Genomic DNA, 14,720 nt, shown 5'->3' with positions numbered 1-14,720 from the left:
TTCCAGTTCTTTGAAAAATGCCATTGGTATTTTGGTAGGAATTGCATTGAATCTGTTGATTGCCTTAGATAGTATGGTGATTTTAACAGTACTGATTCCTCCAATCCAAGAACACCATATATCTTTCCATCTGTTTGTGTCATCTTTGGTTTCTTTCATCAGCATCTTATACTTTTTGGAGTACAGGTCTTTTGCCTCTGTAGGTGGATTTATTCCTAGGTATTTTATTCTTTTTGATGTGAAGGTAAATGGGATTGTTTCCTTAATTTCTCCTTACAATACTTTGTTGTTGGTGATAGAAATGCAACAGATTTCTGTATATTAATTTTGTATCCTGCAACTGTACCGAATGCATTAAAGAGCCCTAGTAGTTCGCTGGTAGCATCCTTAGGTGATACAATGTTTTATGTGAACATTTTCATCATCACAGAAACTTCTGTTAGAAAGTGATGCTGTAGAGTTGATTTAGTGATAATCTAGGCATATGAACAATATGTTTTAATGCATGTTTATAGCTATTAATAACAATGTAAGATTTTTCTGATGTATTGCTGTTTGGATCAGTACTCAATTCTGATGTGTGTGTGGGGTGCCCTCACACCACCAAACAACTCAATTCTGACACTATTTACCCAGAGATAGCATCAGATTCCACAGGTTAAGTGCTCAGTCCCAGCAGACTGCCCACCCCCCTGCGCATTTGTGTGCGCACACACACACACACACACACACACACACACACACACACTTCTGACACCACTTGCAAATCCAGGTTGTTATCTGTACTTCTGACTGGCTCTAAAGCTGAGGTTCCCACAGCCCCCTCCTTGGGTTTGATTAATTTGCTAGAGTGGCTCACAGAACTCAGAGAAACCTTGTACTCACTAAATCACTGATTTATTATGGTTTATTATAAAAAGATATAACTCAGAAACAGCCAGGGTGAAGAGAGGAGTATAGCAAGGTAAGGTAAAGAGCACGAAGCTTCCATGCTCTCTTTGAGTGCCACTCTCCTCAAATCTCCACGTGTTCACTAACTGGAAGCTCTGGGCTCAGTCCTTTTGGGTTTTTGTGGAGGCTTCATTATATAGGCATGAATGATTAAATCATTGACTATTGGTAATTGATTCAACCTCCTGTCCCTCTCCCCTCCCCAAAAATCAGGGGGTGGGACTGAAAGTTCCACCCCTCTATTTGTGGTTGGTTCCCCTGGCAGCCAGCCTCCATCCATCCTTAGGTGCTTTCCAAAAGTCATTTCGCTAACATAAACCCAGTTGTGGTAGAAAGGGACTTGTTATGAATGATAACACACCTATTTCACTTTTATGGCTCTGAAGGGATTTTAGGAACTGAGGGCAAGAGACCAAATATTATAACAAAAGATATTCCATTGCTATTTTCTCAGGAAATTCCAAGGATTTTGAGAGCTGTGAGGCAGGAACTGTGGATGAAGACCAAATATATATGAGAAATAGAATTTGGTCATCTGAATGACCAAATATATATTTCTTATAAGTCACAATATTACAGTTGCAGAGTATAGAATTCACAAATTTCCATTACTTGGGAACATAATTTAATTTTACAGGTAAAGTTTTATACAAGCTCTTAATGGGACATCAGATTTTATTATAAATAATACGAGAGTCTTGACAAAATATATTCACTCTTATAAATACATTGATTCTTTCCTCCAAAGGAAGTTTAAGAAACTAGTTGTGATCCATCAAGAAAAAAGAAAAAAGGTATTATATCCATTTTTAGGTCCTGTGTCTACCTACCAAGGACAACATCTCAGGTAACCAGAACCTTCAAGATACTAGTAAATCTCAAACTTGGAAGTTTGCCAACAGTCCACAGCTTTCAGCTATAAGTAACATAGTGTCAAACATTAATTTGGATGATTTTATACAATTGTAGGCATAAAACCATAGTGATAAATATAGTGGTGGTGTACTTATGAATTAATAATATGGATCTGAAAAACAAAAGCATACTTAAAAGTAGAATAAGTATCTATTCTGGAAACCTGAAAGTAAAACAGTTGAAAAACTTTCTTTGCCCATGAAGAAAGGTAGATGTCCAGTTTCCAAAATGCCTCATGATATATCTTTATCTTGGTGAATTAACTACAGTATTACCTATGCCCCTTGGTTTTACAACATATAAATATTTAGACTCACTATAGAAATATTTAAAATCACAGAGACTAAATTTGCTAGGTCAACTCACAAGACTCTGATGGCAATGAAGGGGAACAGAATTTTTCCACTCCAAAATATGCCACATCCCACATCGGCATGAGATTTGTTAATGCAAGTTCGTGTACCGGATGCACAGTGAGGCCAAACAAACTGAAACGTCGGAGTTTGGAGCAAAGAAAGGTTTATTTCAGGGCCATGCAAGGAGATGGATGGCTCATGCCCTGAAAAGCCTCAGGCTCCCCTAAACGTTTCAGCAAAACATTTTTAAAGGCCAGGAGAAGGAGGGTCGCAGGGTATAAGATCAGCTTGTGCACAATTCTCTGATTGGTTGATGGTGAGGCAGCAGGGTGGCATCACAGGGGTTAACATTACCAGTCCTTAGGCTCCAGGAGGCCTGGGGCTATGTACTCATGGTCATCAAGTAGTTAACATCTTCCATTTGGTGGTGGGGTTTTCACATCTGCAAAACAACTCAGGAAATGTGCATCAAATACTATTATCTAGGTACTTCAGAGAGGAGCTAAAGCAGAGGATATGGTGGAAGGCCTGTCCCAGGAAGGCCCCATAGGGTCCTGCTCAGTTACAGATTATTTTGAGCTAAAGACAATGAAAACCCAGCACATTCAGGAAAAATCCTTTACCTCCCCATCCTCAACTGCCAAAATTTGCATTGGAAAGGGGGCCTATACCAGGGAGAGAATTATTAGAAATACCTTTTTACTTAAGAAACTTATCTGCATAACAGGGCAACCTTTGTTTTCCAGACACCTCCTCTGCCTTCCTGTGAATGGCCTTCTTTTCTTTGTATCCCCAGACCCCACTCCTTTTCTTATTAGCTAAGGATGTTATATAAGCTTCAATCACCTGGCTGCCTTTTGGGTCTCTTATTTTTATGGGAATCCCATGTGTATGAAATTACATTTGTTTTTTTCCTGTTAATAACATTTTAATTGTTTGACCTTCCACAGAACCTGGAAAGGTAAAATGAAAAATTTTCCTCCCCAGCAACATATTATGAGGAAAAAGAAACTGTCCAGTGAAACAGAGATTTGCACTGAATGATAAGATTAGCACATCCCCTTTCTTTAGATGGAAGGCAAATTGTCTGAAGGTTGCTTGATTGATACAAGATCAAGTTCAAGAGGAAATAGTGGCTTGATACAGGCATTTGATGACATCAGTCTCTGATAGATTAATATGCACATCTTTAGTCAGGCCAGCTGGGATTCTGTATCCACTTGCTGGAGGGGGCGGGGGGAGAGGGGCATCACCTTGTGCTTTGATAGACACTGTGATCATCTGATTCTTGTCAGAATTCTTGTCAGAATTCTCTGCCTTTTGAATGGAATAGTCTTTCTCTGTGCAAGCAACTTTGTTATTTTGGTTTTCACCACAAACACATTTTCTTTCTTTTGTAGAACTTTTTCTATCTCTAATTTGTTTTATGTTGCCTTTATGCTACCTCTCAGAACAAATGCGTGGTTGCTTATAAAACTCCTCCACTTCTGCTCTGCATACACATATACCCAAATAACTTCTCCAGTGGAAAGTATAATAAAAGTGTCAATGCTGCCCAAAAGAGGGATGTATTTATAAAATCAGTATCAAACTATAAAATAGACACTTCTGAAAAATTTCCTTGAGATCTGGTATTTCAACTAAGATCAACAGTCTGTGTTTCTTAATTGTAAGATCGGATCTTAACAAACGGCACCGCGAAACAGAGGAAAGCTTCAAGTGAGCTTTATTAGGGAGCGCTCCCGGGCGAGGTTCAGTGGTCCAAGAGAAAGGGGCCAGAGAAGTCACTCCCGGGCGAGGGTTTGGGCAGAATTTATAGGGGAAGAAGGGAAAGGGGTGTGGTGAATCCGGGAGGGCGCAGGTTATTCCTTATTTCGTGGTCTCTTCGGGTATCCTGGCAATATCCGGTGCCGCTTGCATCAGTCTTGGGACCGTTAGTCCCGCCCCTCGAAAGGCGGGAAGGCTGGGCCGGGTGGAAAGTGCCCAGGTCAGTTTCTGGAACTGGGTGGTCCGGAAAGTCACCAGGTCAGTTTCTGGAACTGGGTGGTCCGGAAAGTTTCGGTCTGATGCAACCTGTGAGTCTGATTGCGTTCCCCTGCCTCGGGCCAGTTGGCCTTACGTTAATAAGTCAAATATAAAACTACTGATGTTTATTCCATCAACACCATAATTAATTAACATTTGTGAATATTTTATATGTGCATATATTTTTGAAACACACCCTTCTCTCACCAAGGAGTTTATGTTTGAAGATAAACATGTCATGATTAATGGGAGATGTTTACTGGACAGAGCACTGGATTGGAAGCAAGGGCTTTTGTTTCATTAGATGTAAAATGAGGAAGCTGGGCTTCATTATTCTTGTCACAGCTTCTAACATTATGATGTTGTAACCTTAATAAGAAAAAGAGACAATCACAAGACACAGGGTTAGAAAATCAAAGTCAAATCAATAAAATGAGTGTTATTGTACCATCACATAATTCTGTTCCATCTTGAGGATTTTAGTCTTTGTAGTATCTTCTAAGTAAATCCTAATGAGTAAATAAATCAGACTCCCTTGTGAGCTAAGGTGTTCTGCTCAGTGTGTTAATCTTCTTTCAGAACTCTAGGGAATCATTTATTCAGGAAAATAATGTTCTAGGAGGGTAAATGATATTCTAGTGGCCTTAATCTGTACAATCAAATTTAAGTGTGGAGAAATGTCATTGAGGCTTATGAAAACAGTCAGCAAGAACATTTAAGGAGGAAAGCAATTTTTTTTTCTTAAAATAATGTATAGAAAAACTGTTGATAAAAGAATAAAGCTGGATAATTTATTTTAGAAAATCTAAGCCTTTTAATAAGAACTTTTGCAAATAAGAACACTGACATATGAAGGGAAACAGAATACACCACCCCCAAAATATGCCACTTTGGCATGGGGATTATTTTGAGCTGAAAGCAATCAAGACACTGCAGGTTCAGGAAGAGGTTTTTAGCTCTCCTTTAACATCCTAAAAGTATTTAAATAGGTGGCCTGTACCAGAAAGAGAACTATTACCAGAGATTTTTTTTTTTTTTTTTTTAGAAATACTTACCTGCATGGCATGGCAAACATTTGTATACCAAACATTTACTCCTCTCATCTTCTTGTGAATTGTCTTCCTCGCCTTTGAAGTTCTAAAACCCTACCCCCCTTCTCCATAGCTCAGGATGGTATGTAGGCTTCAATTACCAGACTTCCTGGGGGTCTTATATCTTTGTGGGGCTCCCATAGGTACATAGTTAAATTTATTTTTCTCCTGTTAACCTTTCTTATGTCAATTTCATTATTAGACCAGCCAATGAACCTAGAAGGGAGGAAGGGAAAATATTTCCTCCCCAACACATGTTATAAAATCCACAAAAGCATTTTGGGGCAAGGGGAGTTAGTCTGGAAAATAACTCCTTTCAGTTTGACAGTTCTCCTAGCTCAGCTCTAGAAACAACTGCAAAATTCTTCTCTCTCTGACTGGCTCTACCAAATCCTTATACTGGTGGAAATTTTGACTAACCTATGAAGGCCTAATATTCACACATGATTTGAATGGGCAAATGACTATTGAATCTGCTGGCTTTCCCTTCTTTGTCATTCATTTTTCAGATGATACACTCCAAAACCTCGTAGTAGTTCTTATCCATTCTCTTTGTTACAAAAGCCTTTCTTGGTCACAGTGTTTCCTCATCAAAGGGCTGTGACATGGACTTAAAAAGTCTTAAAAGGCACATGAAGGCATCTAGAAGCAACTGGTACCTAAATAACTTAATCACTTCTGTGGAATTAGGACTCACGAGCATCCCTGAAAAGTGTACTTTAAAACCCTCCTCTTCAGCTTTTCCTTACAAAGGACTGCTTATTGTGGAATGTGGGTTGTCATGGTGACTGAATGAGGTAGGATTTAAAGATTTTCAAGGCATTGTTAGTAGCTAAGAGCACTGACTTCTGACTTCAGAGCCAAGTTCCCTGAGTTTGAATCCAGGCTTAGCCATTTACTAGTTGTGTGACACTGATCAAATCACTTAATTTCCCTGTGCCCCAGTTTTCTCATCTGTAAAATGAGGATAACGGTATTACCTCAAAGGGTTAGTGTAAGAATTAAATGAGTTACTATTTGTAAAACATTTAGAATAGTGTTTGGCATATAGTTAGTGCTGTATAAATACATATTAAATATTGATAAAAACTAAAAATTGGAAAAAACATACAAATATACAAAATAAATTGGAAAAAATATACCAAACTAAAAATTGGAAAAAATATACAAAGTTATATTCCTTCTCTGAATGTAACTTGAAATGGGGCAGAGCTTGATTTCATGGTCCTGGAGAGCATTGAGAGCAATAAAGCATCCTAAAATTCAGTGTGCCTAATGTCCGTTGTTTTTTTATTGGATATCATAGAACATTAAATGATGATGGCAAGGTGGGGATTGAGGAAATGATTTGGTCTTATTAAAAATTTATACCTTAGATTAGATAATAATATTTTTACAGAGAACATAAATTTCACTCCTACATTTACAAGTTATCACAAAGCATAAATTAATGGAGTCCAAATTAATGAGGTTTAGCTGAAATATTTTAAGCTAGCAAGATCCGACACATTAAATTGAAATTATACATAAAATTAAAGCACACAGAACTCCTTTGGGAAATGATTCATTCTTTTTTTGTGTGTTGCCAAGGTTCTATTTAGCACATCAAAGAAGACTTTGTCAATTATTAGACTTTGGGAGAATTACTCAGATTATCTAAAGTCTTTTCTTCATCAGTAAAATGGAGTTGACAACAACTCCAGAGCTTGTCCCTCAATCCCCACCACACCCTACATCTCTCAGAGGGCAATTAGGAGCATAAAACAGTAGAACTATATGCATTAAATTGAGTGTGTATCTTAGTTTGGATCTTCCTAACAGCAGAGCATGCAGCAATTTGAGGGAATAGGATATTTATTTGGCAGGTTATCCATAGAAGGATAAAGGAGAGAGCAGGGAATGTAATGTCAGACTGGAAGACCAATAAGGAGCCGGTTTTCCCCATGAACAAATATGCTGTCTCCCTGTGTACCTTATGAGGAATTATATAGAATTCCCTATGGAATTGGCTTCCTGCATAGGAGTGGAGGCTGGAGCATTTCACTACAGACTCCCATCCTACGCTGGTTGATGTGTTTCCTTGAGAGCACTAAAACCCTGATTGGACTTATCATCAGTCAGGAGGAAACCTTGAGGCAGAAAAGTAGAGAGACAATGGTGCCCTTAAATTGGCATCCTGGGAGTTTGTAAAGTGTAGTCCACTATAGCTTTAGATGAGGTGAGAGGTGAGCGGAGGAGATGTGGTCCAGACAGTAACAGTATCTGCCACAGTGTGTATTACTATGCCCTTGTGAGTAGAATTAAATTTGAGGTATGGCATAGGGGGTAATAAGTCACTCCGGTCCATCAGTGCCTTTTTGTTTGCTGGGTTCTATTGCAACAAAGTGCTTACCCACTCTATTCTTCAGAGCAAGGCCAGGCTTCTCTCATCAGTTCTATGATCCTTTAATTCCTCTAACTTCTCAAGACAGATTCTTCCACCCTAACATGCAGGACACCAAATTTAACAAGTCCACGTCTGCTAGCATCTGCCTTGCCCTGGCCACCATTATTAAAACTGGGATTTGGCATTATGTATTTACCTAGCTTTCCTCTGTTTTCATGATATTTATCATATTCTACTGTAGAAAGATATTTGAATTTCTACTTTTTCTTTCCCAACCTCGATCCATATTAGACTGTGAACTATTAGAAAGCAGTATCAATTAATTTTAAATGCAACCAACTAAATTTTCTACAATCTTCAGAATATTTTAAAAATCTATGTGGTGGTTAATTTTAGCTGTCAACTTAACTGAGCCACAAGGTGCCCAGATAGTAGATTAAACATTATTTCTGTGTGTGTCTGTGAGGGGGTTTCTGGATGGGATTAACATTTAAATCAGTAGGCTAAGCAAAGCAGATTGCCCTCCCCAATGTGGGTGGGACCCATCCAATCAGTTTAAGGCCTGAATAGAATACAAGGCTAAGTAAGGAAGAATTCTCTCCCTCTGCCTGACTGTTTCTGAGCTGTAATATCAGTCTTCTCTTGCCTTGGGACTCAGTCTTGAACTCAGCTTGGAATTTGCACTATCAGCTCTCCTGGGTCTGGACTTCTCTGCTTCCATAATCAAGTTAGCCAATTGCTTTAAAAAAAAAAAATTATACACCCACACACATTCTATAGGTACTGTTCCTCTGGAGAACCCTGACACATGCAGTCTACTTTAATTTCCAATAAGATTGAATAAGTTCCTCACTGACCTATAATCTTTTATGGTCCTGGTTTTATTTTGTGAAAAATACCTATGGGACTCTAAGTAATTCTGCTTTATACCAAAAGGAAATATGTCTATATCTCCTAAATACTCCTTGATTTTATGTTCTTTTTTACCCTCAAAATAGCCCATTCAGGGCTCCTCTGGTGGCGCAATGGTTGAGAGTCCGCCTGCTGATGCATGGAACATGGGTTCGTGCCCCGGTCCGGGAGGATCCCACATGCCACGGAGCGGCTAGGCTCGTGAGCCATGGCCGCTGAGCCTGCGCGTCCAGAGCCTGTGCTCCGCAATGGGAGAGGCCACAACAGTGAGAGGCCCGCGTACAGAAAGGAAAAAAAACAAAAAATAACCCATTCAAAATGAATGGGGAGTGTTAGAGCTGCTTTTATATATTAGCTAAAATTCCCAGCCAACAACTTCATTTCTTTGAATAAACAAATACCTCTGGGACCTTTAGCAGGAAGGTGGAGAATATATTTCTTCTTTTAATATTTTTATAGCACAATATTCTGTTAAAAAAGCATGATAAATATTCAAACAAATACTCTGAAGTTATAAACTCATGATGTAAGTGTAGAAAGAATTAAAATTTGGAAAATTACTAAATAAAATACAGTCATTAGTTGAAATTATTAGTGGACATCTACATAAAAGCAGGGATGCTATTTCGTGTTTCATAAAAAACAAGAGATGTCTGGCTGGTGACTAAATAAATTGAAGGTGAGTTATAGATGACCAGTGTCTTCTTTGTCTAATTTCATATTCATGTTGTATATTTCAAAGTATTACAGGGAAGTGAAACACTTTGGGATCAAAATTGTAAATACTTACCTGGAAATCAAATATTAATTTAAAAAAAATAAATGTCATATTTTAAAAGTATCTTCAAGACATATGGTAATGATTAAGATCACAATGTTAGCTGCATCCAGTCAAGAATTTTTCCTTTGAAAGATTACCAAATATTTCATCATTAAAATATGTTTAAAGGTAGAGCATCTATCTTTTTGTATGCTATATTACCCTCCAACAGATATGCAAAGTTTATAAACACTATAAAGTTTAGATTTATTACTCTTATCTTACCATAAACTCTGATAATTTTAAGCATATAAACATGAGTGAAAACATGGATTACAAAACCATTCAAATACTATTATCCTGGATGGTGTGGCAAGTGGAGTAATATTCCCCCAAAGATGCCTATGACTTAGTCTCCCAAACCTGTAAATATGTTCCTTTATGTGGCATATCTTTCAGATATGATTAAGTAGAGGATTCTGAGATGGGAAGATTATCCTGAATTATCTGACTGGACCCAATGTGATCGCAAGTTTCCTTATAAGAGAGAAGCAGAAGAATCAGAGTTAGGGAAGGAGATGTGATGATGGAAGTAGAGATTGAAATGATGCTGCCCATGCCAAGGAATGCAGGCAGCCTCTTGAAACTGGGGGAGGCAAGGGATGGATTCTCCAGAAGGAATGCAGCCCTGCTGACACCTTAATCTTAGTGCTATGAGACCTGTTGTGATTTCTGACCTCCTGAATTGTAAGATAATAAATTTCTGTCGTTTTAAGTAACAAATTTGTGATAATTTGTTACAGCAGCAATAACAAACTACTATAGATAGAGGAATTAAACCTTCCATATTACAGTAGCAGTTTTTAATATTTCTAAAGATATCTTGCTTAGCTTGATTCAGACCCTGTACAGATATGAAATATATAATTGTTAGAATTCTAATTAGCAATCACATGGTTATAAAAAACACTCACTCAAACTACTTAAAATAAATAGGGAATTTATTTTACTCTCTAGTAGGAGGAGAATCTTACAGGGCCCAATATTTGGAAGTGTAGCTGAATTTTACAGAAACTAAAAAATCATCAAGCATATAGTCTTACACTTACTCTTTCACTCTCTGGCTCTTTTTCTTGCTCACACTCCCTTATCATCTTCCCTCTCTCTCATCCACAGTGTGCCATACCTTTGTTTTTATTCTGCAAGCCTACCCCAGCCTCCTTTCTGAACACTGACTTGCCCTGAAGATACTTAGGATTTGCTACCCCATTACTTAGGTTTGTATAGAGCTTTAAACTTCTATACTGCCAAATCTAGTCTTGATTCATTATGGCGGGTCTGATATCTGCAGACACAGCCTAAAATGTTCTTATTCCAAATTCCCCAGAGAGGTATTCCGGTTGTCAAGTGTCCACTCTTGATCCAATCAGCTGTAGCCACAGAGATAGAATCATTTACCCCAAATATGGCTAAGACAGAATCTTTTATAAGAAGGGATGACAGTTGAGCCAATGGTATAAGTTTGACCTACAGATATTTTATAAGCGTATTTACACGGTAAGTATATTTTTATAGGTACAATGTGTATTGTGTTACTCAGCTACAGCTAATTCATTGAACCTTAATTATGTGAATTGATGCTAAGCTATTGTGAATAGCAGCAAGCACTGGCCTGCCAAGAATAGGACAGTAGTACATACCATAAATCTTTTAGTATAGAAGCTAGTCATCAAAACAATGGTGCAACTTTAATTGCTTATCATGTTACAAGTTATTCTAGTTAGATGATCCTCTCACAATGTCTTCTTCACTGGTAACAACATAAAACTATTTTCTAGGACAAAGGTAAAAGAATTATTTGGCAGCCTACAGTAAGCAAACCTTTGCTTCTGCCTGTAAAGTAGGGACATCCCCTGCAGATACAAAGTAATAATAAAATGACTCACTAATTCCATGATGGAAAGAATCTTTGATAATAGTAACACCCAGAACGTATACATCAGTGCCTATCATGGGTCACAACCAAGCAATGGAATCATTTATAAAATCTCTTTTAACATTCTCAACCATTCTTTAAGATAGCTATTTTTTAGTTCACATTTTATAGAGGATAAAACAAAGGCTTGGGAATAAAACAACTTGCTCAAAGCAAAATGAGTAAGAGGTATAACCCAGTTCTGAACAAGATCTGCCTGATTCAAAGCTAATATTCTATCCCGTATATTAAAATACTCAATGTTTGTCACTGTACTGATGAGAACATAATAGATTCTCCTTGTTGGTTATAAAAAATAACATACACAGCTTAAAATGTACAGATTGTCATTCAATGCTATTATAAATGTATTACAAAATGGACTAAAATAAAAAGTAAGATCAAGATCAACATTTTTACAAGATTTACTATGGTATAGTTACGCTACTCTCAAGTCACTTACTTAAATTATAGACTTAAGTACACCATCTCTCTTTGCTTTCAGCCTAGTTCCATCCTTGTCCCAGCAGTGGCAATGAAATGGCTACGAGATGAAAAGCACAGTATGTATCTAGAAAATTGGCAGTTCTGTTTAGGAGCTTAACTATGCAGCGGATGTTATAACAAAGGTAAGTAAGGCTGTTCTCACACTTGTAATCAGGCGCAGTCGGGGAGAAATTCAGGTTTTGTGGCGCTTGAAACTTGTATGATTTGCACAGCTTCTTTAAGAGAAGAGAATATAAAATTGAAACTAAAAAATTAGGTATTAAAAGGACTATGAAAATGGGAAAAGAAATCACAACGAATTATAAATTTTGAAAGGTGATAAATACTGCAAGCACCACAAAGTTCAGAAAAATAATATAACTTGATCAACTACTTGAGATACCTGTGAAATGCTTTTATATTTGTTATTTCTTATCTGTGTACTTTTTGATTCCCATGGCAATGGTTTTGTGGTATCATTTTCTAAACATATTCCACTTGTGCTGGTTAATTTTATATGTCAACTTGAATGGACTAAGAGATGCCCAGATAGCTGTTTCTGTGAGGGTGTTTCTAGAAGAGATCAGCATTTGAATTGGTAGCCTGAGTGAAAGAGATTGCTTTCACCTTTCTATGTGGGCATCATCCAATCCACTGAGGGCCTGAATAGAACTAAAATTTGGAGGAAGGGTGACTTTGGTCTCTGCTTGAGCTGGAACGCCCATCTTTCCTGCCCTCAGAAATTGGTGCTCCTTGTTCTCTGGCTTTCCTGGAACTGAGGCATACACCACTGGCTCCTCTGGTTCTCAGGTCTTCGGGTTTGGACTGGAACTACACCGCCAGCCTTCCTGAGTCTCCATTTTGCAGATGGCAGATTGTGGGACTTCTCAGCCTTCATAACTGCATGAGCCAATCCCTCATAATAAATTTCTTTCTGTATATCTATCTATGTATATCCTATTTGTTCTGTTTCTCTAGAGGATCCTGTCTAATACACCAGTCATTCCACTAGCATGACTAACTTGTCAAATATGTTTTAGTCAGGTATATTTCATGAGTATTGAATGCAATAGTGCTCATCTGTTTGGAGCCCCACTGCACTGTGGTGATGGCTTCCTAAGCTTCCATGTAAAGTTTTAAAGTTTCAAAATTGTTGAAGAATCTTCCAACCTTACTGATTCCAATAGGCTATGTTTAATTTCTCATGTATTAGGAAAGCATTTTTGAAGAGTGCTTTGAATTTGAAAGAGTATCTAAAAAAAGGATGATGTATGAATAAAATAGTTTATAATAAACCCCTATATCTGAGATTCTTAAGTAAATGCTTTACATCAGAAAAGTTTATCAAATCACATTTTCATTTAACTGTAAATAACTGGTCACAACATAAAAAACTCTTTTTTTTTTCAGATCGTTTTCTTTTACAGGTTATTACAAGATATTGACTATAGTTCCTTGGGCTACACAGTAAATAGTTGATGCTTATCTATTTTATGTACAGTAGTTTGTATCTGTTAATCCCATACTCCTAATTTTTCCTCCCCCCTTCCTCGTTGATAACCATAAGTTTTCTATGTCTGTGAGTCTGTTTCTGTTTTGTATAGAGATTCATTTGTATTATTTTTCTATGTCTGTGAGTTTTCTATGTCTGTGAGTCTGTTTCTGTTTTGTATAGAGATTCATTTGTATTATTTATTAGATTCCACACATAACTGCTTTCATATAATATTTGTCTTTCTCTGACTTCCTTCACTTAGTATAATATAATCTTAAGTCTAGCCATATTGCTGCAAATGATAATATTTCATATTTTTATGACTGAATAATATTCCATTGTGTGTGTGTGTGTGTGTGTGTGTGTGTGTATTTTTTTTTTTTCCGTAAACCAATCACCTGTTGATCGGCACTAGAGTTGTTTTCATGTCTTCGCTATTGTAAACAGTGCTGCTATGAACACTGGGGGTGCATGTATCTTTTCAAATTAGAGGTTTTGTTTTTTCTAGGTACATACCCAGGAGTGGGATTGCTGGATCATATGGTATCCCTATTTTTAGTTTTTTAAGGAACCTCCATACTGTTTTACATACTGGCTGCACCAATTTACACTGCTACCAACAGTGTAGAAATGTAACAGAGGGTTTCCTTTTCTCCACACCCTCTCTAGCATTTATTATTTCTAAAGTTTCTGATGATGGCCATTCTGACCAGTGTGAGGTGATACTTCATTGCAGTTTTGATTTGCATTTCTCTAACAATTAGCGATGTTGAGCATCTTTTCATGAGCCTGTTGGCCATCTGTATGCCTTATTTAGAGAAATGTCTATTTAGGTCTTCTGCCCATTTTTTGATTGGGTTGTTTGTTTTTGTGATATTGAGTTGTATGAGCTGATTATATATTTTGGAAATTAACACCTAGTTGGTTGTATCGTTTGCAGATATTTTCTCCCGGTACGTAGGTTGTCTTTTTGTTTTGTTGACAGTTTCCTTTGCTGTGCAAAAGCTTGTAAGTTTAATTAGGTCCCATTTGTTTATTTTTTGCTTTTATTTCCATTGCCTTGGGAGACTGACCTAAGAAAATGTTGCTATGATTTATGTCAGAAAATGTTTGGCCTATTTTCTCTTCTAGGAGTTTTATGGCATATTGTCTTATATTTAAGTTTTTAAACCATTTTGAGTTTATTTTTGTATATGGTATGAGGGAGTGTTCTAACTTCATTTGTTTCTATGAGGCTGTCCAGCTTTCCTAACACCACTTGCTGAAGAGGCCGCCTTTTCTCCATTGTATATTCTTGCCTCCATTGTCGTAGATTGATTGACTGTAGGTGTATGGGTTTATTTCTGGGCTCTCTATTCTGTTCCATTG

At 37.4% G+C, this 14,720-nt stretch overlaps 1 protein-coding gene across 2 annotated transcripts in view; it reads left to right on the top strand.

Moving 5' to 3' along the window:
* LOC307180283 (uncharacterized protein) overlaps positions 1-13,135 on the top strand; it is a 516,275-nt gene extending 503,140 nt beyond the window's left edge. For both annotated transcript variants that reach the window (XR_013825714.1, XM_079910459.1), the window contains one exon: positions 11,877-13,135. The gene's annotated coding sequence lies outside the window, so the exon portion shown is untranslated. The remainder of the gene's footprint in view (positions 1-11,876) is intronic.
* Positions 13,136-14,720: the final 1,585 nt, after the last annotated feature.

Source organism: Stenella coeruleoalba (assembly GCF_951394435.1).
Source record: "Stenella coeruleoalba genome assembly, chromosome: X".
Taxonomy (NCBI): Eukaryota; Metazoa; Chordata; class Mammalia; order Artiodactyla; family Delphinidae; genus Stenella; species Stenella coeruleoalba.
This window is presented reverse-complemented; position numbering and strand designations above follow the sequence as displayed.